At 46.4% G+C, this 26,030-nt stretch overlaps 10 non-coding genes across 10 annotated transcripts; all 10 read left to right on the top strand.

Moving 5' to 3' along the window:
- The first annotated feature begins 1,863 nt into the window (after positions 1–1,863).
- Positions 1,864–1,936, top strand: TRNAM-CAU (transfer RNA methionine (anticodon CAU)). Its single transcript has one exon. It is a non-coding gene; the product is annotated as a tRNA-Met (tRNA).
- Positions 1,937–2,114: 178 nt separating this feature from the next.
- Positions 2,115–2,187, top strand: TRNAM-CAU (transfer RNA methionine (anticodon CAU)). The gene has a single exon. It is a non-coding gene; the product is annotated as a tRNA-Met (tRNA).
- A 178-nt stretch (positions 2,188–2,365) lies between these two features.
- On the top strand, positions 2,366–2,438 carry TRNAM-CAU (transfer RNA methionine (anticodon CAU)). Its single transcript has one exon. It is a non-coding gene; the product is annotated as a tRNA-Met (tRNA).
- A 179-nt stretch (positions 2,439–2,617) lies between these two features.
- Positions 2,618–2,690, top strand: TRNAM-CAU (transfer RNA methionine (anticodon CAU)). The gene has a single exon. It is a non-coding gene; the product is annotated as a tRNA-Met (tRNA).
- A 177-nt stretch (positions 2,691–2,867) lies between these two features.
- Positions 2,868–2,940, top strand: TRNAM-CAU (transfer RNA methionine (anticodon CAU)). The gene has a single exon. It is a non-coding gene; the product is annotated as a tRNA-Met (tRNA).
- Positions 2,941–3,117: 177 nt separating this feature from the next.
- TRNAM-CAU (transfer RNA methionine (anticodon CAU)) lies at positions 3,118–3,190 on the top strand. The gene has a single exon. It is a non-coding gene; the product is annotated as a tRNA-Met (tRNA).
- A 179-nt stretch (positions 3,191–3,369) lies between these two features.
- TRNAM-CAU (transfer RNA methionine (anticodon CAU)) lies at positions 3,370–3,442 on the top strand. The gene has a single exon. It is a non-coding gene; the product is annotated as a tRNA-Met (tRNA).
- Positions 3,443–3,618: 176 nt separating this feature from the next.
- TRNAM-CAU (transfer RNA methionine (anticodon CAU)) lies at positions 3,619–3,691 on the top strand. The gene has a single exon. It is a non-coding gene; the product is annotated as a tRNA-Met (tRNA).
- A 179-nt stretch (positions 3,692–3,870) lies between these two features.
- Positions 3,871–3,943, top strand: TRNAM-CAU (transfer RNA methionine (anticodon CAU)). Its single transcript has one exon. It is a non-coding gene; the product is annotated as a tRNA-Met (tRNA).
- Positions 3,944–11,104: 7,161 nt separating this feature from the next.
- On the top strand, positions 11,105–11,177 carry TRNAM-CAU (transfer RNA methionine (anticodon CAU)). Its single transcript has one exon. It is a non-coding gene; the product is annotated as a tRNA-Met (tRNA).
- The last annotated feature ends 14,853 nt before the right edge of the window (positions 11,178–26,030 follow it).

The raw sequence follows: 26,030 nt of genomic DNA, 5'->3' as shown, positions 1-26,030 counted from the left end.
CGTAGCGCATATGGAATGGATCTGGACTTACAGAACTTAGGTACGGCGCCTTCTTTTAGGTGCAGACTGACCGGAGGGCCTGTTATGAGCCCCAGTTTCTCGGAAAACACGTCGTTGAAGTCGTTGAATATGCTATTCACACTGGACTTCCCCGTTTGTTCTGTGGGCTCAGAGTCTCTTGCAACGTGAACCACCGGAGCACCAGCGGCGTTCAGCAGCTGAATTAAATCTCGACCACAGAGGCTTGGTCCCGCACAGTCTAACACGGTCAGCGCACACTCCGCCGTCACTCCCTTATGAGAAACACTGAGCGCAAGCTCCCCAAGCACTGGCAGTCGTCCTGTGTAGCAGGATAATTTCACACTGGATGGTCTCAGTTTCGGCCATTGGTCGTGGTGCTTCTCGTACAGTTGACGTGGGATAACACAAACGGGCGACCCAGTATCAACTTCCATGGTAAGCTGCACACCGCACCAAGAGAACGTTCGGCAAATTGGTGGCACCAGACAACTCTTCCGTTCCGAAGCCAAGGTCCAGATGTGCGCTGCTTCGTGTTCGTCGTCTGTCGAACCTTCCGTCCCCGTGAGAATGTTGGTTTGTGCCCTGCTTGCTGTTCCTTGCTCGTGAGGACCGCGGCTTCGGCATTTCCTCGCAAGGTGACCGCGTGCTCCACAGCGATAACAGCGAGCGTTAGACCAGGTGCAACCGCTCTCATTGTGCTTTGCACTACCGCACCTTGAGCATTCTTGACGTGTAGCCCTCAGTCTCTCGTCTTGCGGTGTTTTCTGCTGATACGCTTGTACTTTTAACACTGGTGTCAATCCAGATCCGTTTATGTTTTTCACGCCACTATCTGCAGCTTCAGCTGAAAGGACCATCGCTTCAGCGTCTTCTAATGTTAATTCCCGCTTCGCAAGTAGCTGCTTCTGTAGTGCACTTGACCGGACACCACACACAATGCGATCTCGTAGCATGCGATTTAATGCACTGCCAAAATTGCAATTATCAGCTATTCGGCGAATGTCGACCAGGAATTCATTAATGGGCTCACCCTCCGCTTGACATGGACTGAAAAACATGTAACTTTCTGTGATTTCGTGTCGCTTGGGGTCGTAGTGCTCACTCAACACTGCCACGACTTCTTCATAAGTCAGCGCATTCGGCTTGCGTGGAGCCACCTTCCCTGCCAGCACTTGTATCGTGTGCGTGCTTAAGGCAGCAACCAGCAATGCTCTTTTCTTAGTCGAGTCTTCAATGGCATTCGCTTCAAAGTATGCTTCGACTTTGATAAGGTATGGCGTCCACTTATCTTTGCTCTCTTCGAAGTCCGGAAGCTGGTGGTGAGCCATGATCGCCTTGGTTGCTCGATTTTTCGTAGTGTCAGGTTCAGGGTCGTCTTTCACTGCATGGGTGGTGAACATCCTCGTCGCCACTGTAGCATAGCCATGGTGTGCGCATAGCAGCGCCGGACCAGCAATGTGTCAACGTAGTCAGCAGAATGAAAAGAACGTTTATTCAAAAGTGTATAACGTATTTATAGGCAGCGTAGTGTTAGTCAGATAACGATGCGCACGTGGTAGTAGCAAAAGTCCGATGTGGTGCAGGCGGCCAGCTGAGGCGTCAACAGGTGCGCGCGCACACACACACAGAAAAAGCGAAGACACAACAGATCCTCACCCGGGGCAAAGGCGGCATTTTTTTTACTTTTTTCGGGTCGTCGCAATGTATTCGTGTTGCCCATTTAGGGTTTTCAATTACTGCAACTTGCCAGTAATAACCTTATCATGCAACGCCTGCCTCCTTGTACAGTCGCTTTTTTAGCCACCGTGACAGAGGAGGTGTGGGCCAATGGCCCGAATGTCCGCCTCGGTAGCGCAGTAGGCAGCGCGTCAGTCTCATAATCTGAAGGTCGTGAGTTCGAACCTCACCCGGGGCAAAGGCGGCATTTTTTTTACTTTTTTCGGGTCGTCGCAATGTATTCGTGTTGCCCATTTAGGGTTTTCAATTACTGCAACTTGCCAGTAATAACCTTATCATGCAACGCCTGCCTCCTTGTACAGTCGCTTTTTTAGCCACCGTGACAGAGGAGGTGTGGGCCAATGGCCCGAATGTCCGCCTCGGTAGCGCAGTAGGCAGCGCGTCAGTCTCATAATCTGAAGGTCGTGAGTTCGATCCTCACCCGGGGCAAAGGCGGCATTTTTTTTACTTTTTTCGGGTCGTCGCAATGTATTCGTGTTGCCCATTTAGGGTTTTCAATTACTGCAACTTGCCAGTAATAACCTTATCATGCAACGCCTGCCTCCTTGTACAGTCGCTTTTTTAGCCACCGTGACAGAGGAGGTGTGGACCAATGGCCCGAATGTCCGCCTCGGTAGCGCAGTAGGCAGCGCGTCAGTCACATAATCTGAAGGTCGTGAGTTCGATCCTCACCCGGGGCAAAGGCGGCATTTTTTTTTACTTTTTTCGGGTCGTCGCAATGTATTCGTGTTGCCCATTTAGGGTTTTCAATTACTGCAACTTGCCAGTAATAACCTTTTCATGCAACGCCTGCCTCCTTGTACAGTCGCTTTTTTAGCCACCGTGACAGAGGAGGTGTGGGCCAATGGCCCGAATGTCCGCCTCGGTAGCGCAGTAGGCAGCGCGTCAGTCACATAATCTGAAGGTCGTGAGTTCGATCCTCACCCGGGGCAAAGGCGGCATTTTTTTACTTTTTTCGGGTCGTCGCAATGTATTCGTGTTGCCCATTTAGGGTTTTCAATTACTGCAACTTGCCAGTAATAACCTTTTCATCCAACGCCTGCCTCCTTGTACAGTCGCTTTTTTAGCCACCGTGACAGAGGAGGTGTGGGCCAATGGCCCGAATGTCCGCCTCGGTAGCGCAGTAGGCAGCGCGTCAGTCACATAATCTGAAGGTCGTGAGTTCGATCCTCACCCGGGGCAAAGGCGGCATTTTTTTTTACTTTTTTCGGGTCGTCGCAATGTATTCGTGTTGCCCATTTAGGGTTTTCAATTACTGCAACTTGGCAGTAATAACCTTATCATGCAACGCCTGCCTCCTTGTAGTCGCTTTTTTAGCCACCGTGACAGAGGAGGTGTGGGCCAATGGCCCGCATGTCCGCCTCGGTAGCGCAGTAGGCAGCGCGTCAGTCTCATAATCTGAAGGTCGTGAGTTCGATCCTCACCCGGAGCAAAGGCGGCATTTTTTTTTACTTTTTTCGGGTCGTCGCAATGTATTCGTGTTGCCCATTTGGGGTTTTCAATTACTGCAACTTGCCAGTAATAACCTTTTCATGCAACGCCTGCCTCCTTGTACAGTCGCTTTTTTAGCCACCGTGACAGAGGAGGTGTGGGCCAATGGCCCGAATGTCCGCCTCGGTAGCGCAGTAGGCAGCGCGTCAGTCTCATAATCTGAAGGTCGTGAGTTCGATCCTCACCCGGGGCAAAGGCGGCATTTTTTTTACTTTTTTCGGGTCGTCGCAATGTATTCGTGTTGCCCATTTAGGTTTTTCAATTACTGCAACTTGCCAGTAATAACCTTATCATGCAACGCCTGCCTCCTTGTAGTCACTTTTTTAGCCAGCGGGACAGAGGCAGTGTGGGCCAATGGCCCGAATGTCCGCCTCGGTAGCGCAGTAGGCAGCGCGTCAATCTCATAATCTGAAGGTCGTGAGTTCGATCCTCACCCGGGGCAAATGCGGCATTTTTTTTTACTTTTTTCGGGTCGTCGCAATGTATTCGTGTTGCCCATTTAGGTTTTTCAATTACTGCAACTTCCCAGTAATAACCTTATCATGCAACGCCTGCCTCCTTGTACAGTCGCTTTTTTAGCCACCGTGACAGAGGAGGTGTGGGCCAATGGCCCGAATGTCCGCCTCGGTAGCGCAGTAGGCAGCGCGTCAGTCTCATAATCTGAAGGTCGTGAGTTCGATCCTCACCCGGGGCAAAGGCGGCATTTTTTTTACTTTTTTCGGGTCGTCGCAATGTATTCGTGTTGCCCATTTGGGGTTTTCAATTACTGCAACTTGCCAGTAATAACCTTTTCATGCAACGCCTGCCTCCTTGTACAGTCGCTTTTTTAGCCACCGTGACAGAGGAGGTGTGGGCCAATGGCCCGAATGTCCGCCTCGGTAGCGCAGTAGGCAGCGCGTCAGTCTTACAATACACTCTTCATGCTAGCTGAGTACGTTGGTCTTGGTGCGATCATATGTAAAGGTATTAAATTGGCATATAAAAATTCAACCACAAATTTAATTGTAAATAGAGAACTCTCAAAGCGCATACGAGTACTTTCCTCCGTGTGCCAGGGGTGTCCTTTAAGTCCTTTGCTCTTCGCTCTATTTTTGGAACCATTGTGTCAGAAAGTGATTCACCATGCAGGGATTAATGGTTTCAGGTTGCAGTCATGTGAAGTGCGTGTTTTGGCATACGCCGACGATAGTGCCTTTTTTTGCAATTGATAGAGAGAGTGTCAGTTCGTCATTAAAAATCACTCAAAGGTTTTGTGACACGAGTGGAAGTTTAATGAACAAAGAAAAAAGCATTGGTTTATGGCATGGTAATTGGGACCTTACGCCCAGTTCTTTTGGAAATATTTAGTGGCTCACGACGCCTAGTCGTTACCTAGGGGTACCATTGGACAGGTATCAAGACAGTGAAGCGTTTTGGCTTGAAAAGGCTGAAGAACTGCGCGCGACAGCCGAAGGATGGGGTGGTCGTGGCTTATCAGTTTCATCTCGGTCAGCTGTATGCAACGTGTTCCTGGCTGCTAAAATTATGTACCTTTTGCAAGTACATAGTTGTAAGCGTAAAACCATTCACAAAGTCCACAGGATATTCGCCACGTTCATCTGGAGCTCTACGTGGGAGAGAACATCTAGAACGAACTTGTTTCGGCGAGTTAAGCAAGGAGGGCTGTCTCTGTGCCATCTGTTTCTGAACCAAGTAATATCACGTTTCCTGCTCATTAGAGACCAGGGAGACTCTTTTTTACGTTCTTTATTTCAAACAACGCTGTTACACCACATGCCTGACTTCTTTGTATCTTCAGCCAGGCGAGAACGACACACCTTGTCACCGTTCTTGCGCGAAGTTGTGTTCTCATGTCGTTTCTTAAGGGCGAGGTTTTCGATAGATTGCCTAACTAATGTGAAAAGAAAGTGCCTTATGAAAGACCTAATACAGAATGTTTTTCCTGTGCCCCTGTACCGTTTAAGGTATGAAAAATCATATGGTCACGACGTACTAAAGCGAGTTAAAAACATGTGTATACCACCCAATGTGAAAACCTTCTTTTTTAAACTTCATACGGGAACCTTGCCAGTAAAAACGTGGCTTGAAGAGAGAGGTATGTATGTACCATGGGGAAGCAGCTGTCTCCTGTGTAACAAACCTGAGACCATTGAACATGTGTTTATTGATTGTAAGAACGCTATTTTCTTTCGGGACATTTACAGAGAACTTTAAAAAAAGATTTACCTCTTACTTCATATGGAATTCGTTTTTTGCCTTGTGATAGTTCTGTGCGAAATTTGGATGTTATATTTGTACTTGGTCTTCATTCGGTTTGGCGTAGTATGCTATCGTACAGACACCGTGATGTGAGAGTTCTATCTGTTCATGAGTGTTTCGTGGAAGCTGTTATAAAAGTGCGAGATGTGTATAAGACTACCGACTGTAATGAAGATGTAATATCTTTGTTTGACGCGTTGTCACGCATGAAACACGTGTGATAGTGATTGTCATATTAGCTTGACCTGTAGTCAAGAAGGCAATAAAGAAAAAAAATATAATCTGAAGGTCGTGAGTTCGATCCTCACCCGGGGCAAAGGCGGCATTTTTTTTACTTTTTTCGGGTCGTCGCAATGCATTCGTGTTGTCCATTTAGGGTTTTCAATTACTGCAACTTGCCAGTAATAATCTTGTCATGCAACGCCTGCCTCCTTGTACAGTCGCTTTTTTAGCCACCGTGACAGAGGAGGTGTGGGCCAATGGCCCGAATGTCCGCCTCTGTAGCGCAGTAGGCGGCGCGTCAGTCTCATAATCTGAAGGTCGTGAGTTCGATCCTCACCCGGGGCAAAGGCGGCATTTTTTTTACTTTTTTCGGGTCGTCGCAATGTATTCGTGTTGCCCATTTAGGGTTTTGAATTACTGCAACTTGCGAGTAATAACCTTATCATGCAACGCCTGCCTCCTTGTACAGTCGCTTTTTTAGCCACCATGACAGAGGAGGTGTGGGCCAATGGCCCGATTGTCCGCCTCGGTAGCGCAGTCATTCCATTTCTGGCTTTCGAGCGATACGGTTGCGGAATGTTCGGCTCCGACGAAGCGGTATCAGCAGCCCGACCGGGCCACGGTAACAGGGTTTTTGCGCCTAGCGCCGACGATTATCAGGTGATTCTGCCCAATCTGCCTTCCGGACGCATCGCTGCGAACACCGTTTTCATGCATGGTGATCCGAGAGCCCGGCCTTACCGCGTCGAAGATTACAGGGACACTTTGGCCAAGCTTGGTGCGCTCGACGACGTTTTGGCATTGGGGGCTTATCAAATGAACCACGTATGGGCTGTGACACTGACGAGTGCTGACGCTGCTCGGAAGTTGCTCTCCGCCATCGATGTGAAGGTAAAGGATCGCCCATGTTTGCTCATTGACCCAAATAATCGCGAGGTTCGCTTGAAGCTTCACTGGTTGCTGCACGGCGTGACCGACGAAGACGTGCGTGTTGCCTTGACTCCCTATGGGAAAGTATTCGAAGTGATCGGGAGAAGTGGCGAGCACCGGGCATCACTGAAAAGGGCTCAACGACGCGGTCTCTGAGACTAAAGCTGCACTCCGACGTCAAGGTGGATGACATTCCGCACCAGCTCAAGATTGTTGGAGAGTTGACTCTCGTTGTCGTTCCGGGCCGTGCACCGTTGTGCCTACGGTGCAAGAGTACCGGACACATACGTCGCGACTGCCGAGTACCTCGCTGCAGTCGTTGTCGCCGCTTCGGCCACGAAGACAACCACTGCGCGAAGACATATGCCAGTGTGACCGGACCAGCGCAGGAAAGTGATGCACTGGAGCACCTCATGGACGAAGCATACTCGGAAGAAACAGCTGGAGTTAACCCAAACTCTGCTGTGGAAGACGGGTCGCCATGCCGTCAAGAACAGGGCGTGTGTGAAGCACCAGGTAAGCCCGACGTCGGGCTTCCATACGAAGGCGTAGGAGAAAACAGTGAAATGGTGGATGCAAGCAGCACCGGCGACACGTTTCTTGGCTTAGCTGACGAGACCCCCTCCGAGGCTGAACCGATGACTGGGATTGAAAGCGACAGTGGCACTGTGACGGGGAAGCGTCCCCGTGACGAAGGAAAAAAGACAAGGGCACCACTGCTGCCATGCCGGACGAACCACGCGCCAAAACGACTCCCGCTCGGCGGCCTCTCATCCAGCCACGACCAACCATTTCGTCGGAGCGCAAGACGGCAGAAACGCCGCCTTCGCCACCTTAAGGACTGTACGGGGAAAAGGCGTTCAGGAGGGAATTGCAGTTGTAAAGTAAGCGCCATGCCCCTGGGTTTTTCGTAGCCTTACAATGGTGCAAATAGAAAATTCAATCCGTGTGGCCACTTTAAATGTGCGTGGCCTGGCCTCACGGAGAAAACAATGCCAGCTTTATCGGCTAGTAAGTGACCTCGAACTTGACATACTGGCAGTCCAAGAGACTAAAGTCCATGGCGACGATGAAACTGGGAGCATGGGTCGCCAATTCTTGCTGCGGTATTCTGTTATAGTTAGCCATGCCATAGGGACTTCTTCCGGTTGCGTTTTGTTCGTCAGACAGAGTCTGGGTGCTAAAGTAGAAGCCTCAACGTCATGTCCGTCTGGTCGGCTCATTGTTTGTGATCTTTTGTTTTCGGGATTGGAATGGTGCGTAATATGCTTGTACGCACCGACTGTCACTGACGAAAGACGCATATTTTTCGAACAACTAAAGCAGTATACCAAATGTAATAGGCTGCTAATCATTATTGGCGATTTCAAGTGCGTCCTTTCAGCCAAAGGCAAAACTAGCTAACGACATTACTGGGATGCAAGTACCGCTGTCTTAAGCGATATAGTAAGAGAACATGATTTGGAGGATGTGGCTGAATGTCTCGGTGGTGGCCGGACTATGCAGTACACCCACTTTCAGGCAGCCAGCCACGCCCGACTAGATAGGGCGTACGTGAGTGTTGAATTGGTACCGCTTTGCAAGGCATACCGTGTTAACGCCGTTTCATTTAGTGACCACTGCTTGGTTAGCTTTGTAGTAGCTAGCACGAAAGAAACGAAAAGGGCCTTTGAGTGGCAACTATGTAAATTGAATTCGAATCTGCTGAGTGATGAAAAATTTATGGAGGAAGTAATGGCGGAAGTTGAAAAAATGAAAGTTCGCAGTAAAAAGACGTTTAGAGAAAAATGGGAGAACTTCAAGCAGGTCGTTAAATTGAAGGCTTTGGAACGCTCGAGCGCTATAAGCAGAGAAAAAGGAGCAGAAGAAAAGCTCATGCGCAGAAACCTGGAAAAATTGCTCCTCGAAGAATGTAGAATGCCCGGCATGTTTCTTGAAGATATTCGCGCATTGAAACGTAAAATTGAGCGGTTCGAAGTCGAAAGATACCGCGGTGCTATGGTTCGGGCAAGAGCCGAGCGACTGATAATGGCAGAAGCACCGTCAAAAAGGGCGTTGGGCTCAGAAAAGTGGCATGCGCGACGTAATCAAATAACAGAAATAGAACACGAGGGTGAAGTCAGCGATGTCGCAGATGTTATCGAGCGGGCTTTCTTTGAGCACTTCAATGGTTTATTCGCCGCCAGCTCAGTTGACGTCGATCGCTTTAAAAAGATTTTTTACCGCTGATGCCAAAGCTTGACAATGATACAAAAGAAATATTGGATGAACCCATTTCGGAAGAGGAAGTTAACAATGCTATTGAAAGTATGCATCCGGGGAAATCGCCTGGCCATGATGGTCTGACTTCCACCTTTTATAACTGTTTCAAGTTAGAAATAACACCAGTCTTAGCCGACGTTTTTAATGAGGCATTCGAGCTGAAAATATTACCCCCGTCCTTTTCATCATCTCGCACTGTTCTTATACCAAAATCGGAAGACCCCGTTGCACAGCGCAGAGTAAATTCTTACCGCCCAATCTGCCTCACTAATGGAGATTACAAAATATTCATGAAAATTCTAGCTAAAAGATTGCAAACAGTCATTACGGAGCTCGTGGGGCCGCATCAGACGTGCGGCAATAAAGGTCGAACTATCCTCACTAACATACACGCAGCCCGGAGCATCCTCGAATGGTGCGACGCTATTGGTGCGCGAGTCGCAATGCTGCAAATCGACCTCGAGAAGGCTTTTGACGGGGTGCCTCATGAAATTCTGCTGTGCATCCGAGATTATGTGAATTTAGGGAAAATAATCAAACAGGGGGTTTTCATGGTGTACCGAGACTGCTCAACGCGGCTAATCGTTAACAAGGTGGTAGGGAAGCGCATCCCCGTCAAGCGTTCGGTCCGTCAGGGTTGTCCTCTCTCACCACTATTGTTTTGTTTGTACATAGAGTCCTTTTGTTTGAGTGTCATAGAGAATGAATGTGTCCGTGGATTTAAGCTGCACGAGGTTGAAGTCCGGCTGTTTATTATGCGGAAGATATTGCCATTTTTTGCGCGGACTCTGACAGCATTGCAGATGCTGTCAAATGCGTTACTAACTTGTGTGCTGCAAGTGGCAGCGCTGTAAACTGGGGAAAATGCCTTGGCTTTTGGCACGGTGACTTGGCAGAAACCCCAGACAGTTTTGCCAGCATAAAGTTTGTTACGAAACCAGTGAAATACTTGGGTGCCCCCCTCGAATGCTACAAAGACAGCGATTCGTACTGGAGAAGCCAAGTGAATAACCTGCGGGAAAGAGTGAACAAGTGGAATGGGTGGAATTGGTTTATGTTTTCTAAAGGCAAAATTTGCAACATTTTTTAGTAAGTAAAATTTGGTATATATTACAAGTTTAACATTGTTCAAGGGTAAACATCCAAAAATTTCACCGTGTGTTCGCTGTCTTTGTGTGGGAATCGTCTTGGGAAAGATCGAGTCGGACCAATTTATTCCTTCGAGTGCGAAATGGAGGACTGGGCTTGTCGCATTTGTTTTTAAGACAGGTAGTCAATCGATTTTGTTTCTTTAGAGACGTCGACAACCCATTCCTTTGCACTGTCTGTCAACTTCGCCTGTGGCAACACTTGCCTGACATGGTTGTATCAACCTGCAGCGTACCTGGTGGTGTTTATGGCTTTTTCCGCGAAGTTGTACTTTCTTGTAGGTTTCTATCAGTGCGGTTTTCACTTGAATACTTGAGTCAAGTCCGACGTAGAAAGTTGTACAAGAACCTATGTAATGTGTTTTTACCAGTGCCTTTGTATCGGTCCCTTTACAAAGTATGCCATGGCCACACTGTACTAAAGCACGTCAAGGCGATGAAAATATCGCCAGGTGCTAATAATTTCTGTTTTAAATTACATACCGGTACGCTGACCGTCAAAACCTGAATGGCTGCAAAGGGGTTTTACGTTCCTTGGGGCACGCATTGCATAATATGCAGAAAGGAGGAGACAATTGAGCATGTATTCATTGACTGCTGGGATACCGTCTTTCTTTGGGACGTGCTCCAGCGCACGATCAAAAAAGATTTCCCCATTGACGCACATGGCATCCGCTATTTGCAAATACAAAGTAACGATGGTACCCCAAATGATATGATAATGCTTATGGCTCTTCATAGCATTTGATAATCCAGGATGGCAGCCATGCACATTGATGTAGATGCACGAGCGCCCACCCAGTACTTCAAAGAATATACAAGAAATTTTGTGGATGAACAAAAGTTGCAGGAATTCACCCCAGAATGGTTGCCGCGCGTCGAATTACTATCGACGATAAAAACATTTTAACAGATGCGTGGCCACATCATTTGAGCCACGGTTTTTACAATGTTTTGGATTGTGTTGTGTAATTATCTGTTAATATGTGTATTGTTTACGTGAGCCGAAGACAGGCAATAAAGAAGAAAAAAAAGCCTCGGTAGCGCAGTAGGCAGCGCGTAAGTCTCATAATCTGAAGGTCGTGAGTTCGATCCTCACCCGGGGCAAAGGCGGCATTTTTTTTTACTTTTTTCGGGTCGTCGCAATATATTCGAGTTGCCTATTTAGGGTATGGAATTACTTCAATTTGCCAGTAATAACCTTATCATGCAACACTCGCCTTCTGGTATAGTCGCTTTTTTAGCCACCGTGACTCAGGCGGTGTGGGCCAATGGCCCGAACGTCCGCCTCGGTAGCGCAGTCATTCCACTTCCAGTCACGAGGGTGAACGGACGTGCGATCATGTGCTCCCGTTTCGGGGCAGTTTCAGCGGCCCGTGTGGGCCGCAGTATCAGGTGTACTGAAAAGCCAGGCGAAGATTTCCAGGTTGTTCTGCCTCAGTTGCCATCAGGTAATTCTGTTTTGCACACCGTTTCTTGCACACAAATTTAAAAGCCAGACCATATCGAGTGGAGTTTGTCCGAGATAGCCTTCCTCATCTTTCGCTGTTGTCTAAAGTGCTTGCTCTTAGGGCGTATCAATTTAATCACGTCTGGGCAGGGGAGTTCAAGGATGATTAGAGCAAAAAGAAGATGTTGGCGGCGGAGTCATTCGACGTGTAAGGTCGTTGCTGTATAGTGGTTGACCCCCGTGATCGAAGTGTGTGGCTGAACTTGTACTGGCTTTTTCACGGCGTGCCGGACAAAGATGTGTGAGTCGCCTTAGCACCTTACGGAAAAGTGACCAAAGTAAGCAGATACAAGTGGAAGGTGCAGGGTTGCAATGACAAAGGATCAACCACTCGATCGGTTACGCTTAGCCTACACGGGGGCGTTTCTGTGGACGACCTGCTACATCAACTTCCAGTTGCGGAAGACATGGCGCTCGTTTTCACTCTTGGCATAGCACCACTCCGCCTCCGGCGATGCCGAGGCATAGGACACATTCGACGGGATTGCCACGCGCCGCGCTGTGGAGCCTCTTGTCACTGTGGCCACGATGACGCCCACTGCGAGAGGTCATACGCCAGCATTACGGGCCCAGGCCGAATGAACGAAGTGAATGAACACCTAAAGGATGCCATGGATGCTGAAGAGGCGAGTAGGGAAGACGGTGGTACGGAAGGTTCTGCGACCCCCCCCCCCTCAACATTCTTCTGGGGCCGCACTGGAAGTGACCAATGAACGCGACAAGCACTGTGCTGCGCCAGGAACAAATATAGACATATCAGCAGTAGATGACGACGCTACAGCGGCGAGCAAGTCATCTACAGCTTCGCGAGAGGACCGCCCGGCAGCAACGGATGCCGATATGACCGAGATTGGAAACATCGCTTCAAAGCGAGCTCGTGAAACACCGGACGGTACCACAAATGTTGACTCGTCGACCACCGGGGAACCCCCCACAATGACGCGATTGGTCGGCGGCCTACCTTCAAACCAAGACCAAACCTGCCGCCTGACCGCAGGGGCACTCAAACGTCACGTCCCCCGTAGCGGATACATTCCGAGGCCTTCAACGCTTAGCACAAACAACCACTGCAGCTACGTGAGTACGACACCTGGCCAAACAACCTTTATGAAATGGCGACTTACTTTAAAACTGGTATTCACGTTGTGACCTTGAACTCACGAGGAATCTGTTCGTGCAGAAGGTAATGCCAGATTAGTCGCATTTTGTTGGAAAACGACATAGACCTCCTGGCTGTACAAGAAACTAAAATCGAAAGTGAAAAACAAACGAAGCAAGTGGTTCGAACTTTTTGCTCCACGTACAATGTGTGCGTTTGTCATACTGCTGGGCGTTCAGGAGGCTGCGTCGTTTTCATACGTAGTAGTAGCGCAGTTGTTGAAAAAGTGTCCACCTGCGATAGCGGTAGGCTGGTTGTGTGCGATTTCTTTTTTTTCTGGAATCCTTTGGCGCGCTGTGTGTGTTCATGCACCAATCAGATCGCATAAAAGGAAAAAATTTTTTCAGAGCAGTTGAAAGGTTCTTGAAAACAGAAAGAATTATTGTGTTTCTAGCAGACTTTATTGTGTCTGTAGAGCTGAAGATAAAACAACGAGCATCAGTGTGCGCGATAGAAGCGCTTAGCTGTGTAATAAAGTAGTGAACGAGAAAGAGCTGGAAGATATCGGCTATGTAATGACGCGAGAGGGTGATGTACGGTATACTCACTTTTGAGGTCATTCGCACATGAAGTTAGAATATATTTGTCGGCAAAGTTGGTGCCACAATGCTCATCCTATTAACCTCAACATCTTCGTTTTAGTAATCATTGTCTGGTCAAGGTCAACATTGGCGAAAAACGTAAGGCAGTGAAGTTTGATTGGTTTCTATGAAAATTTAATGAAAAGCGGCTGCAAGATGAAAAAAAAATCATTTGTCACAAGATCCCAAGAATGTCTTTGAAATGCTTTTTGTTTGAATATCAATAACTTCGTAGCTCTGTGGGTGCAAATTAAATGTGATATAAAGATGATTGCGATGGAGAGGGCCTGTGTATTACATAATCTGGAAAGACAACAAGAGAGGCCGTTACAAAGCGAACTGATTGATTGATATTTGGGGTTTAACGGCCCAAATTCACCATATGATTATGATAGATGCCATAGTGAAGGGCTCCGGAAATTTCGACCACCTGGAGTTCTTTAACGGGAACCCAAATCTGAGCACGCGGGCCTACAGCACTTCCGCCTTCATCGGGAATGCAGCCACCGCACCGGGATTCGATCCCGCGACCTGCGGGTCAGGAGCCGAGTACCTTAGCCAATTGACCAGCGCGGCTTGGCACAAAGTGAACTGGGTTACATGTTGAGCGTAGAAAATCAAGTGCCGGGAAAATATTTTCAAAAGCATTGAAGGAGGCGAAAGCAAAGCTAGAGTTCATCGACAAAGACAAGTATACCGAGGAACAATGATAAGAGCTCGCACTGAACGGCTGTGGACGGGCGAAACGCCCTTTAAGCGAGTGCTCAATGAAGAAAAGAAACATGTAGCAAAGAGATAAATGAGTTTTGATACCGCAATCACATTCACCATGACCGCGAAAAGATAAGCCAAGCCTTTTTCGAGTTTGATGCGGAATTTCTCAGCAATACAATTAATAACCCCGAATGATACAAAAAGGACTTTCTGGCCCTTATGTCGAGATTGGGAGACTCTGAGCGGGAGCTACAAGAAGTAGAAATTACTGTGGCAGAAACTGAAGCAGCTATAGATAACCTGAGTAACGACAAGTCACTAGGGCCGTATGGGCTGGGTGCTGCTATATACAGATGTTTTAAGACATAAATGGCACTGGCTTTACATCGAGTTATCAAAGAATGCTACAAGAAGAAACAAATACCTCAATCTTTTAGGACAGCACACGTAGTATTAATCCCCAAAACTGATGACCCTACAAAGTTACTTTCAGTGGAGTCATACCGACCTATCCATTTGAGCAACACCGACTATAAAATGTACATGAAGATTTTAGAAAGACGGCTCCAAAGTGTTGGCACATTCCTTGTCACCCAGCATCAGACATTTGGTATTAAGGGCAGAACCATATTCACAAACATAGACGCTGCCAGAAGTATTTTAGAAAGCTTTGACGCAAACCATAACCCCGATGCCATGATTCAGCTAGATCTGCATAAATCATTCGATAAAGTTGTACATGAAGATTTGTTTTTGTTGCTGGAACATGTGAATGTAGGAACTGTCTATACCGAAGGTGTTAAAATGGTGTTCCACGACTTTACGGCGAATTCGTTAATCAACACAGAAGTAAGTGCTCAAACTCCTGTGAGCTCGAGGGTGAAGCAAGGTTGCGCTTTGTCATCACTTCTTTTTGCGCTTTACTTGAGCCCTTTTGTTTACAATTACTTGCAACAGCAAGTATAAAGGAGTATAAGTTTCTCAGCAGTGAAATTAGAATTTTAGCTTATGCTGATGACGTTGGAGTGTATTGCAGTGACAAAGAAAGTGTGAAAGAAATTTGTGCAGCAACGGGTAGCGCAATAAGTTGGGCAAAATGTCTTGCATTTTTGCATGTTAAGTGGCAAAGCACACCCGACGTTTATTGTAACATTATTGAAAAATCATGCCGAGAAAATACCTCGGCATACCTTTCGATCATTGCTACAAGGCTACTGAGTTTCGGTCTGAGGAAAATAAACGCATGAAAAATTGTACTAATACATGGGGTAGCCGCAATTATTAAATGTTCGCCAGAGCGTCCATGTTCAATGTATTTTTGGTTGCAAAAGTGTTTTATGTATTACAGGTGTTAACCATGACCCGTACTTCAGTCCAAAAATGCACCGAGTATTCGCGACCTTTATATGGGGATCGCAGAGGGAGCGCACGAGCCGGTGCAATTCATTTCATAGGGCAAAATTTGGTAGTCTGGGGCTTTTACCTTTGTTCTTTAAGCAACTGGTGAGCAGATTTATGTTTGCTCGAGATGAGACTGATAATTTCTTGAGAACAGTGATCCAAGCAAGACTGCAGAACCTCTCACCTCATTTTGTCATCCTTTTCTTTCGAAGATGGGCCACTCGGTCTTTATTTGCGAGAAGTAGTTACGGCTACACGCCTGCTCAAGGAAAGATTTTCGTACGAATACTTGTCTGGCATGCCTAAAAAGAAACTGTATCGTGACCTTCTTGACGTCTTCTTACCAGTGCCTGTCTATCGAGCTCCATACAGGCTAGGTTCTGAGAGTGACATGTAAAAGCGTGTTAAAAGGATGCTGGTCAGACCCGCTGTCAAAACATTCTTCTTTCAAGTGCATACCGGCACTCTCCCTGTACGGCCATGGCTAAAATTAAAGGGCTTTTTGTACCATGGTCCGTCAACTGCCTAATCTGCGGTAAACAAGAAACAATAAATCATATCTTTCTTGATTGCCATTATGCTGTTTTCTTGTGGGACGTACTACAACAGACTCTAAAAAAAGACCTACCTACTGTTTTCTTTCTTGTGCAGCTGCAGGGGAAGTGCCGATTGACACGCTAATGTTGCTTTGCATGTAGAGTGTGTGGAAGACAAGAATGGATGTTGCAAATGTTCGTATAGATGCTCATTCATCAAGAGACTATTTTGTTGAGAGCATGATGTATACACGAGACTTGCTTAAAGCGTAGCGTGACCCCCCCCCCTCCGCGTGGTTACCTGTTATCTACCAATTGACTTCTCTGAAGCCTTTTTAACCAAGTCCACTTACTACCAAGTTTTTACTATCAAGTTCTTACTACCAAGTCCACTTACTACCAAGTTCATTCTTTAACCAAGTCCACTTACTACCAATGTGGGTGTGTTTGTTAAAAGACAATGAAAAAAAGTCTCAGTAGCACAGTGGGCAGCGGGTCAGTCTTATAATCTGAAGGTTATGAGTTCCATCCTCACCCGGGGCAAAGGCAGTACTACCTTTTTTTCTATCCTCACAAAATATTCAGGTTGCCCATTTAGGATATTGATTTACGTCAATGATCCAGTAATAGCTTCATTATGCAGCACGTGCTTCATTGTTTATTTGCTTTTTAGCCGCCGCGACAAACTCGGTGTGGGCTCTTAGCCTAAACGTCTGTCTTGGTATCGCAGTGGGCAGCTTGTCAGTCTCATAATCTGTAGGTGGTGAGCACGGTGTTAGAAGTATTGGTCGTGAGTATGATCCTCACCCGGCGAAAAAGCGGCATTTTCTTTTTGGGTGTCATCACAAGATATTCAAGTTGGCTATTTAGGATTTTGAATTACGTCACTGAACCATAGCCAGATCAACTTAACTAAACCTCATTACATAGTCGATGAACTACATATAGTTCAGTAGTTACACACCTAACAACAAGGTGCAAGTGCGTGGCCTAGAGCCTCGTTTTAGTTTGCAGCCAAGTCACTCAAACGCTGCATTCGGTCACCATTTATTAGTCTTCATGTTTGATACGTTGCCAAGTGCACTTTACGATGTGCTTGAAGCACAAAGCAGCACCTAGACTGAATTGATTTTGGTAAATGAAGTGTACGACGACCATACACATAACTCTGGAAAGTTGCACATCACTGGTCTTATTGCAGTGCATTACCAGCCGAGCAAGACCAAATGCTTTCATATGTCGTTTCAGGCATACGTACAGGCCGTTAAGCTCATGCAAACATATCCGAACACACCACTCTTTGCGAGAGTGCACGAACTACTCCCCCATGCAAACACGACGTGAGTAGGACACGGCGCAGGGAGCATCAACATTTCGCTGTTTAGGCCAGTTAGCGCCAGGCGGTGACTCTGCTCGATCTCGCGGCAAATCGGGCACGTCACAAAAATGTCTGATGAACCGGAACCACTATTACGCTGACATGGTCAAAAAATTGCCAGAGCTTGCCTTTTATGTGAAGGCTCGGTATACGAGTTAAACTGTTAAAGTGAGCTTTTATCGCATGATCACTTGGAGTCTGCAATGAAGTTCGCCTTGGTGGAACAGTGGCTGCGGTGCTCGGCTGCTGATTCAAAGGTCGCGGGTACGATACCGGTAGCGGCGGTCGTGTTTCGATGGACGTCAAATAATACAGGCTGTGTATTCCGTATTGTTGATGCACGTTAAAGAACACCAGATGATCGAAATTTCTGGAGCTCTACTCTGCAGCGTGTTCCATAATCATATGGTTTTAGAACGTAAAACCTCCGATAATAATAATAGTATTATTACTATACAATGACGAAGTCAGCGTGCTGGATGCCGGCCTCGCTCAGCGTAACGTATGGTTAGTCACTTTCGGTGCAACATCAAAAGACAGAAACTCAGCGCTAGTTTCGGTTTCAGGAAACATGCGTGCTCCAAGCGGTTGCCGGGCTTCCTAATCTGTTTCCTAATCACATGAAGTGAGGTTAACGTTAACCTCATTATATTTCACCAGTTTTTACAAATAACCAATTTGATTAAACAACTCATCTTTTGTTTATTTGTATTTTTTATTTTTATTTTATGAATTTCAAATCGAGCGAAGTGCGGGAAGACGTGCCTAGCCCTTACCTCAGCTTCCCTTTCCACTTGCTCAGCAATATCACTTGTTTGATCACGCTCGATCGTCTCGCTCGGTTAGCACGCCATGTATGCATACGTCAAAGATAAGTCATTTGATGGGGCGTGCAGTGAATGGAAGCCGCAGTGGGCTTGTCAACCGGGTCAACCATGCGTGGGAAATGGCTAAAAAGTAAGGGCACCACATGTTTTGCAACAAGGCTGTGTGCTGTGTTAACCCAGGGTTTTCCAGTTCTTCGAAGGCCCTCGAGGTTTCCTAGTGACAACGGGTAAGCTTAAGCATTTGGTTGTTTTATTTGAGCGGGCACTCATGTTGCCTGAGTAAACCCATGTTCTGCGGAAACCTGACTGGACTGACATAAAACTGCAAGCACCGCCTCACAAAACTAATTTGTGATGACGAGAGCGTGCACCTGCTGCTCACAAAATATGTTTCGTGGAACGCGTGTTGACTCGGACGCGTGTTGACTCGGCTATAGAGTTTGTTCAACCTTTATATTTGTATGCAGTTGAAACGATCTGAAGCAATCATAGGCTCATTCCTGTACATGGAAACGCATAGAGCCAGTTTGAAGCCTTGTTGGCCTTTGAATTTAACACTATGAATGAAATAGATCCAGTAGACTCACTCATGCATTGAGAAATAGTTGAACAGGGGGTGTCGCTGGAGGCAGCGGTTTGTAATGTGCACATTTGTTCCTGAAACCAACGCCTTGACGAAAGCAAGTCAACAAGCTGCCAACACATATTCTTCAGCGGCATTCGCTGTTCAACGGTTTCTGATTGATTCACGCCTCAATCTTCTCCTGAACTTCTGTCTTGTTTGGTACTCAAGATTTGAATTTACTTAGGCTATCTAGCTGTCATAAATGACGTGACTGAGTCACGTATGACGTCAGCTGGTTGTGAGTGTTAACACTTTTAGCATGGCTTCCAGTATTCTTTCATCATTGTTATCTCATTATGTGCATAGTTCAGGTGTGACATAAAGGTACTTTAGCAGACTGACTGTTGCCACGTTGTGCCTGTCTCTCTTATCAGTGCGACACGTGTGATTAAAAAAAAAGCCAGTCCTGCACGCAACGCGCAGCACAGTCACAGTGAAGGCTAGAGGAGCAGACTTTCAGAGGCTTTTCTAGACACTCTTTGGGTAACTGCTACAAGCACACTTGCTGGGTACCCACTAAGCCATGAATAATTATTATTCTTGCGTAGTAGGCCAGCATTCACTACACTATTTTTCATCATTCTTCGGAAAAGCATGGTATCCGCTACACACTTGCTGAAAATATTCTGCGAAATTTTCATGCAGTGGCTGACGACGATGAAATAATATGGCTGAAGTGGGTATGTGCCACAGTTAATAAGGAATGAAGAAGAAGTTTTCTAATGGGTCAGTGCCAATCATGCCTCTTACAGCCTATGTAACAGCAGCAAAATTCAGAAATCTTTCTCTTCTTGAAGACTCATCAAAAATTACGATACCGAATCCACATTTCTCGCACATGCACGTCGCATGGAATAATCAATGGTTTCCCACGCGTAAATTGGAAGTCTCTATAACAAAGTCACGCTGCCGTTTACCACCTCTTAATTTCTACTTGAACGGGTCTGGTATGGTTCCATCCCCTCTGTGTTCAAGCTTGTTACGACCGTCATCATTATTGAACTTTTCCGGCCTTTGTGAACGGGACGAAAATATTTTGACGCATTCCAAGCAAGGGTGTGCCGTTAAGACGGATTAATTTCCTCTCGGCAAAACCTGAACGAAGGGTTCGGGACTGGTTCGCGCAGAGAAAACGCACGAGCCAAGAGAGGCCATTGTGAGCTCGACTCAAGAAAGGCCATTGTGTTTGCTGGGAGCAAGGCTTTCGAGGCAGACATGGAGGCAGCTGGGCCATTTTCGAGGTCACCGAGGATTTCGAAATCTCGGAACCAGCATGCTATTTGCAGTTCAGGCTGAAAGTTAAAGCCAAACTGGTTGTGGCTGCATCTTGTGAGGAGAAGCGGAGCCCCGGATATGTGCTGCTACTTTACAGCTTCTAGAAAACAACCAGGAATGCAATGTGGGGATGAAGAAAAGGATAATCCACTATCTGCTGCAGCCCTTGCCGGAGCCCGCCTCTGCGACGAGGGATTAGTTGACTACCCCCCCCCCCCGCCTTTCTCCATAGGATCGACTGAATGGGGTAGCATGGTTTGACGGTATGCTGGCCCACCACTACATTGTCCTACCCAAACAGTTTGACACGTGTACTGGCAGCTGGTTTTTCGAACCCCACCCAGCTGCCAGAAGAATCTTGGAAACCGAAATCATCGGACGTGCGCGAAACTTGGTGGCGTGTACGAAAACGTCGGTGCAGTGCGTTTGTGACCATATTTGGGCATCGTTTAAACTGTTCCCTCTCTACTTGAATTGTGTGGTGTCTTTCCCCTCCTTCGTGGGTGGAGCACCTAGACCATGGAGCGCCGTATTGGCTGAATCCACGGACAGTGCGCCAAGGGTTGGCAGCGCTGCGCTATATAAACGGAAGACTCTTGTGTATTTTAAAGCTTTACAGTTCAACAGTTCTCATGTGCAGTTCTTGATTTCTACTTGATCATTTGATCACCTCTTTTCGAAATCTCAGTTACTAACCATGTAAATAAATTGTTGTCGTTTTACGAGCGCCTCAACTGACTTGTTCAACGATGGATCCTAGGACGGGGGCCTGCTACCAAACTGAGACCCACGGGACCAGGAGTCACAACAAGCTGTAATTAAACTGACCACATCGACCGTTTTCTTCTCACGTATCACCATTTCAAAAATCAAAGAAAAAATTGCTTCGAAATTTTATTCAAAAAACTAGGAATATCACTTACTTCTGATATTTTCTTTGTGAGGCCACTTCATAAGGACACATTCACAAAAACATTTGCGGGGCTCCATGCGAATTCCTATGTAACACAAGATTACCTTGCTAAGCCATTGATCAGCTCTCGATTTTTACTAGCCAATTTACCATTTATTATTTAGCTGTTACACTGTAATGATTTAACCTTCAGAAGAATTCCATATAACGATTACACCTCAGATATTCAACAAATTTTATTATTTCTCTCCTGCCTTTCCCCCCCTTTTTAACATTGTGCCAATATAATTTTACAGTCAAAACAAAGTAATCCTATATCCCTAGTCTGGATAACCTAAAGGTATTGACTTACATTAACCACCGGCTTCTTGGCCGATCCCCCTTAGTGGGTGAGAGCCACAAAAGAAAGGATCAAGCAAGCAAGCATTGGACGACGCACTCGTTACGCAATACGCATTTTGTGACGCCTGGTTGTTCCTTTCACATTCTAAAACGCGACGGCAGCGGCGGACAACTACGGCGGTGCACGTGACCCATGTTCTGATCTCATAACAGCTTTCACTGTAGAAGACCTTGTGTTTTACTTGTATTGATGTACTTTTGTCTTTTTGAGAAATCGGTCAGCATTCGCTTGTCGACTTGAAAACACGCAAACAACTTTTCAAAATAGTTAACTAAACTTAGCCAATGGCAGCGACCAGAGGACATGCAAGAGAGCACGGACACATTACGCTTGCATGCGAATTGAGAAAAGGGAGATTTTTTGGCAGCCCTCGGCCCCATGGCTCGCACCCTTTCCCTCTATTATCTAGCCTCACCAGCAACATTATGAAAAAAATGTTTTGTCTGGTAAATATTTACAGCGGGATACCCGGCTCGTAGTTATCTGGGTGCCGCGGTTTTCCCACTTAATCATTGCGAGAAAAACACGTTACTTTCCCCCAATGAATTGGTGTTCCAGCATAAGTTGTCCCAGTTTCGGGATCTTTTGTCTCTTTTTATGCTTTTGGGATGCTAAATCCCACATAACAACCAACCTTTTGTGCTTGTCTGCGTTCTGAAGAATGACTTGCCTACGTAGCAGATGAAAGAGCGAACTGAAGTGAACCAGAAGATGGCGCAATGTTACCTATCTTCTTAGGGTTCTTCGATGCGCATGCCCCCTTGCAGGGTGGTCTCATCTTGTGAGGGGGTGAATTCCACCTTCCGATCAGCGGTTGCCATTCGGCTCCCCACCCCCTCGTCGCGGCTGCTTCAGTGAGATGCGTGCACGGCGTTTTCTTGGGCAATGTGCGGGGGTGTTGCATGCCACAGTACACAAAACACTTGTGAAATGGCTATATCATGTTCAGATTTCCGAAAACGTGACTCCTGCGGCTGGTAATGATCAACCCACGCATCTTTCATGCTTGTTAAGCGTACAAGTTATGGCAGTAAGACGGTATGTTGGGCCAGTTGTCTGTAGGTTGGCTGTAGTCCTGCCACACGGGCACTTTTGATCGCAATTGAGCCTGATGTGATTGACTCCTTCACGCAAGCTGCTGAAGGATGCCTATCGCTATTTAAAATTCTCAGCCCGCTCGGCTTAATCGCTATTTACATTGCACTCAGTTCAATAGTTGTTAATTTGCACGTCATGTAATGCGTAATAAAATATGGATTCTAGATAGCACCAAACGCGTTTTTCTTTAAGGAGCACTGCGACACAACATCAGCATGGCTTTTTCATCGCTTTTTCTAGTGCTTTGAAATGCGCCGATATAGTTGCGCAAGTGACAACGCCGATATGAAAGCTGATATGATTTTATTTGACAAAGCAAACTAGCTTGTTTCTGACAACGAAAGGATATCTATACTGCACTGCTGCGCGTGCAGTAGTTCCATGTCTGGATGAATCAGGAATCGCACAGAAGTAAATGCGGTAAAGCAAACGTTTTCGTGTCAATGCTAACCGGTATGTTTCGCTACAATAGTCTTGTTTTCATTTTGGCAGGGAATCTTTATAAAGATCTTTTTTGTTTAAGTTGCAGTGCAACATTTAATAGACTGCTCCCAAGACACATCATAACCTTCGGCGACAGGTTAGAGAACTTTCATGTTTTGTATAAACATACGAAATCCGCGAATATTCGTGGTTTCTTTTTTTTTCCAATTCTGTGTTGCATGGACAGATTTTTGTACTGAGGTAGTTAGACTCAGCGCGTACCATGTACCTTTGTATAGCCTTGTGCTTGTATTGTATGATGAGGACTTTTGTGCAGGAGCACAGGAATAGCCGGTGCCAAGCATTGGTATCCAGCTACCCTTATATACATGTAATAAAATAACAGTGACACACACCGCGTATTTTACAGCGAAAGCTGTTCTGAGATGAAAACTTCGGTCTCGCGCAGCGCCGAAGCTGTCTACCGCCACCAGTGTCTGTAAGCACATCGTGTTAAACTAGAAAACTTAGTACCATTGACACATTGTCGCTCAAATCCGGGTCCCCATGGTGGGAGTCCAGTATTCTACCTCTGAGCTACGCCAGTGCTTGGGACTTATACCCGTGCCACACGGGCAGAAAAAATGGAATTTACCCCCGAATGCCTTCAGATTTATTGTCATTCGCGCGGTGCCACACGGGCGAACAAAATGGCAATCATCCTAATGCCATTCGCCACCAACTGCCTTCGCCAGAACTCAGTTGACTGAGAAATGCCTACTCTCGACGACACAGCTCGCGAAGTACGATGTACCTGAAAGTATATAAAAGAAATCATATTGAGCTAAAAATGAAATTTCCCGTCTTTTACTTGCACTAAAGTCTTAAAAAGATGCTTTGAACGTTATACGAAGAAAATAAAGTATTGATAATGAAACGCTTGTCAATTTTAGTGAAACTTTGGCAAACAAGCATGCAACACTGGTATTTTCATCGCCATCGCCATCGAGTTCTTTCTCCGTGACTTTCTCTGCTTTTTTCATCAGTTTTCATTCTTTGCTTTCCAATCTTCCGCCAACCAATCCATCTTCCGCCAAAATTATTCGCTCTTGAGCACGATGCTTTGCACGGAAACACCCAAGTGCTGTCGTGAAAAAATGAACTCTGCGAACATCTTCTTCTGAGAGATGCGACAGGTGCGATGCGACAGGCGCCCTTTTCTATTTACGCTGTGGATCTGACTAGTGTTGGCTTAGGTTGCTACCGTCGGCTGCAGCGTTGTAAAACAAAGCAAGAAACCAAAACTTAGGACAGCGTAATACGCTTATTTCTACATTTGATGATTATCTGATGTTTGTGAAGCTTGTGAATGCTTCTTAATTTTTTTATTGCCATTCACTCAATGGTCACTTGGAACGTGCTGTGATCGACATCATCAAGTCAAATGTCATTCGCTTTGGACGTGTAGCAGCGCCGGCGAAACAAATGTCATTCGGGATCTAAAGGCCTTTGCCACCAAATGTCATTTTTTATGCCCATGTGGCACGGGTATAAAAAACTAGCAAACTTGCCTTAGGCAGGCTTCATGTCGGTAAAAAAATGGTGTTATTATGAATTCCAAAGCATTTTAAAACAGCGAAAGAACTAACAGTCGTCACACAATCCAAATAGCGTAACGAGTGCGTAGTCCATTGCCTGTACCCAATACAAAAGCCTCTTTTTGTTCAGCTATTAACTGTGGCGCATACCCACTTCAGGCATAATTCCTCATCGTCGTCAGCCACTGCTTGAACAACTGACACAAAATTCGTCGCAATAGTTTATCGGGTACCATGCTTTTCAGAAGAATGACGAAAAGTAGCATAGCGAATGCCGGCCTACGACCCTATATTTTTTATTATTAATGCCATAGTTGACATCAATAAATTGTGCTTCAAGCAGTTACCCAATAAGTGTTTAGAAAAGGCTCTGAAAGGCCGCTCTTATAGCTTTCGCTGTGCCTGTGCTGCGCATTCCGCACAGGCCTGTCATCCCGGCTGCAGCGGCTGCATTTCCGATGGAGGCGGAATTGTTGTAGGCCCGTGTGCTCAGATTTGGGTGCACGTTGAAGAACCCCAGGTGGTCGAAATTTTCGGAGCCCTCCGCTACGGTGTCTCTCATAATCATCAGTGGTTTTGGGACGTTAAACCCCACATATCAATCAATGACAGGCCTGTCGTTTTTTGTTTGTTTTATTGGCTGGACGCAACAAGTTGCGTGCACTATTCATACAGTGCTAGCTAGGTCCTAGGAGTAAACAGTAAAAGCTGTAAAAACCATTTTTAATACTCTCTCAGAATTAAATAGTTGGTTTTCAAGTGAATATTGAATTGAAGACATTGAGCATGGCACTATAGTCGGCGAATAAGTTATGGTATGCCAGTAATTTAAGCTGGAAACGCGCGCCGTGTTTTTATCGGGCCGAAAATGCGACATGCGGTGGACTCCGGCCTTACCTTAGAACGCGTTTTGCATTTAAGGGGAGAGGTGTTTTCGGCCTAACGTGTATGTAGCACTGTGCAGTGACCGTGCGAACGTCTGCTACAGGAAGCACGTGATTTTCTATTCTCAGCCAGCCGGCAAACTGTTTTCATACTTTTGCGGGAGGCACAAAAGATAGATAAGAATAAATGTCACGGAACTTTGGTGCGTCTGATCCGCAGCTCCAGCCAACATCATTAGTTACCGACTAGCGCAAGGAGACGCTAACTTAAGGTGCTAACGCGGCTTTCATGGATGGTAGTTTTTCTGCGACGATCAACTCAAGCTGCGAATTTTACTTCAAAAATAGAGATTAGAGAATAAAAACCACAGTGCACACACTCCCGATGCGAAAAATTTCTATAATTGCCATGTTGTTTGAGTACCACACATTTAGACACAAGGAATTCTGCATGTAGCCGTGTGATTCCTGTTGGCTGCCCATCACAGCTATGGGTGGTTTGCGGAGATGGCGTCGTAATTGCGGACGCCGTAGTAGGCGATTCTACACAGTACAGCCTCCGAAACCGAAATTGGCTGTAGAAACGGTGTTCGAGTAAATTGCCCATATTCTTCTGAAACACTGGTGTACTTGTT

The sequence above is a fragment of the Rhipicephalus microplus genome, chromosome 3 (assembly GCF_043290135.1).
Source record: "Rhipicephalus microplus isolate Deutch F79 chromosome 3, USDA_Rmic, whole genome shotgun sequence".
Classification (NCBI taxonomy): domain Eukaryota; kingdom Metazoa; phylum Arthropoda; class Arachnida; order Ixodida; family Ixodidae; genus Rhipicephalus; species Rhipicephalus microplus.
Note: the sequence above shows the minus strand (reverse complement) of the source record. Positions and strands in the feature narration are given on the sequence as shown.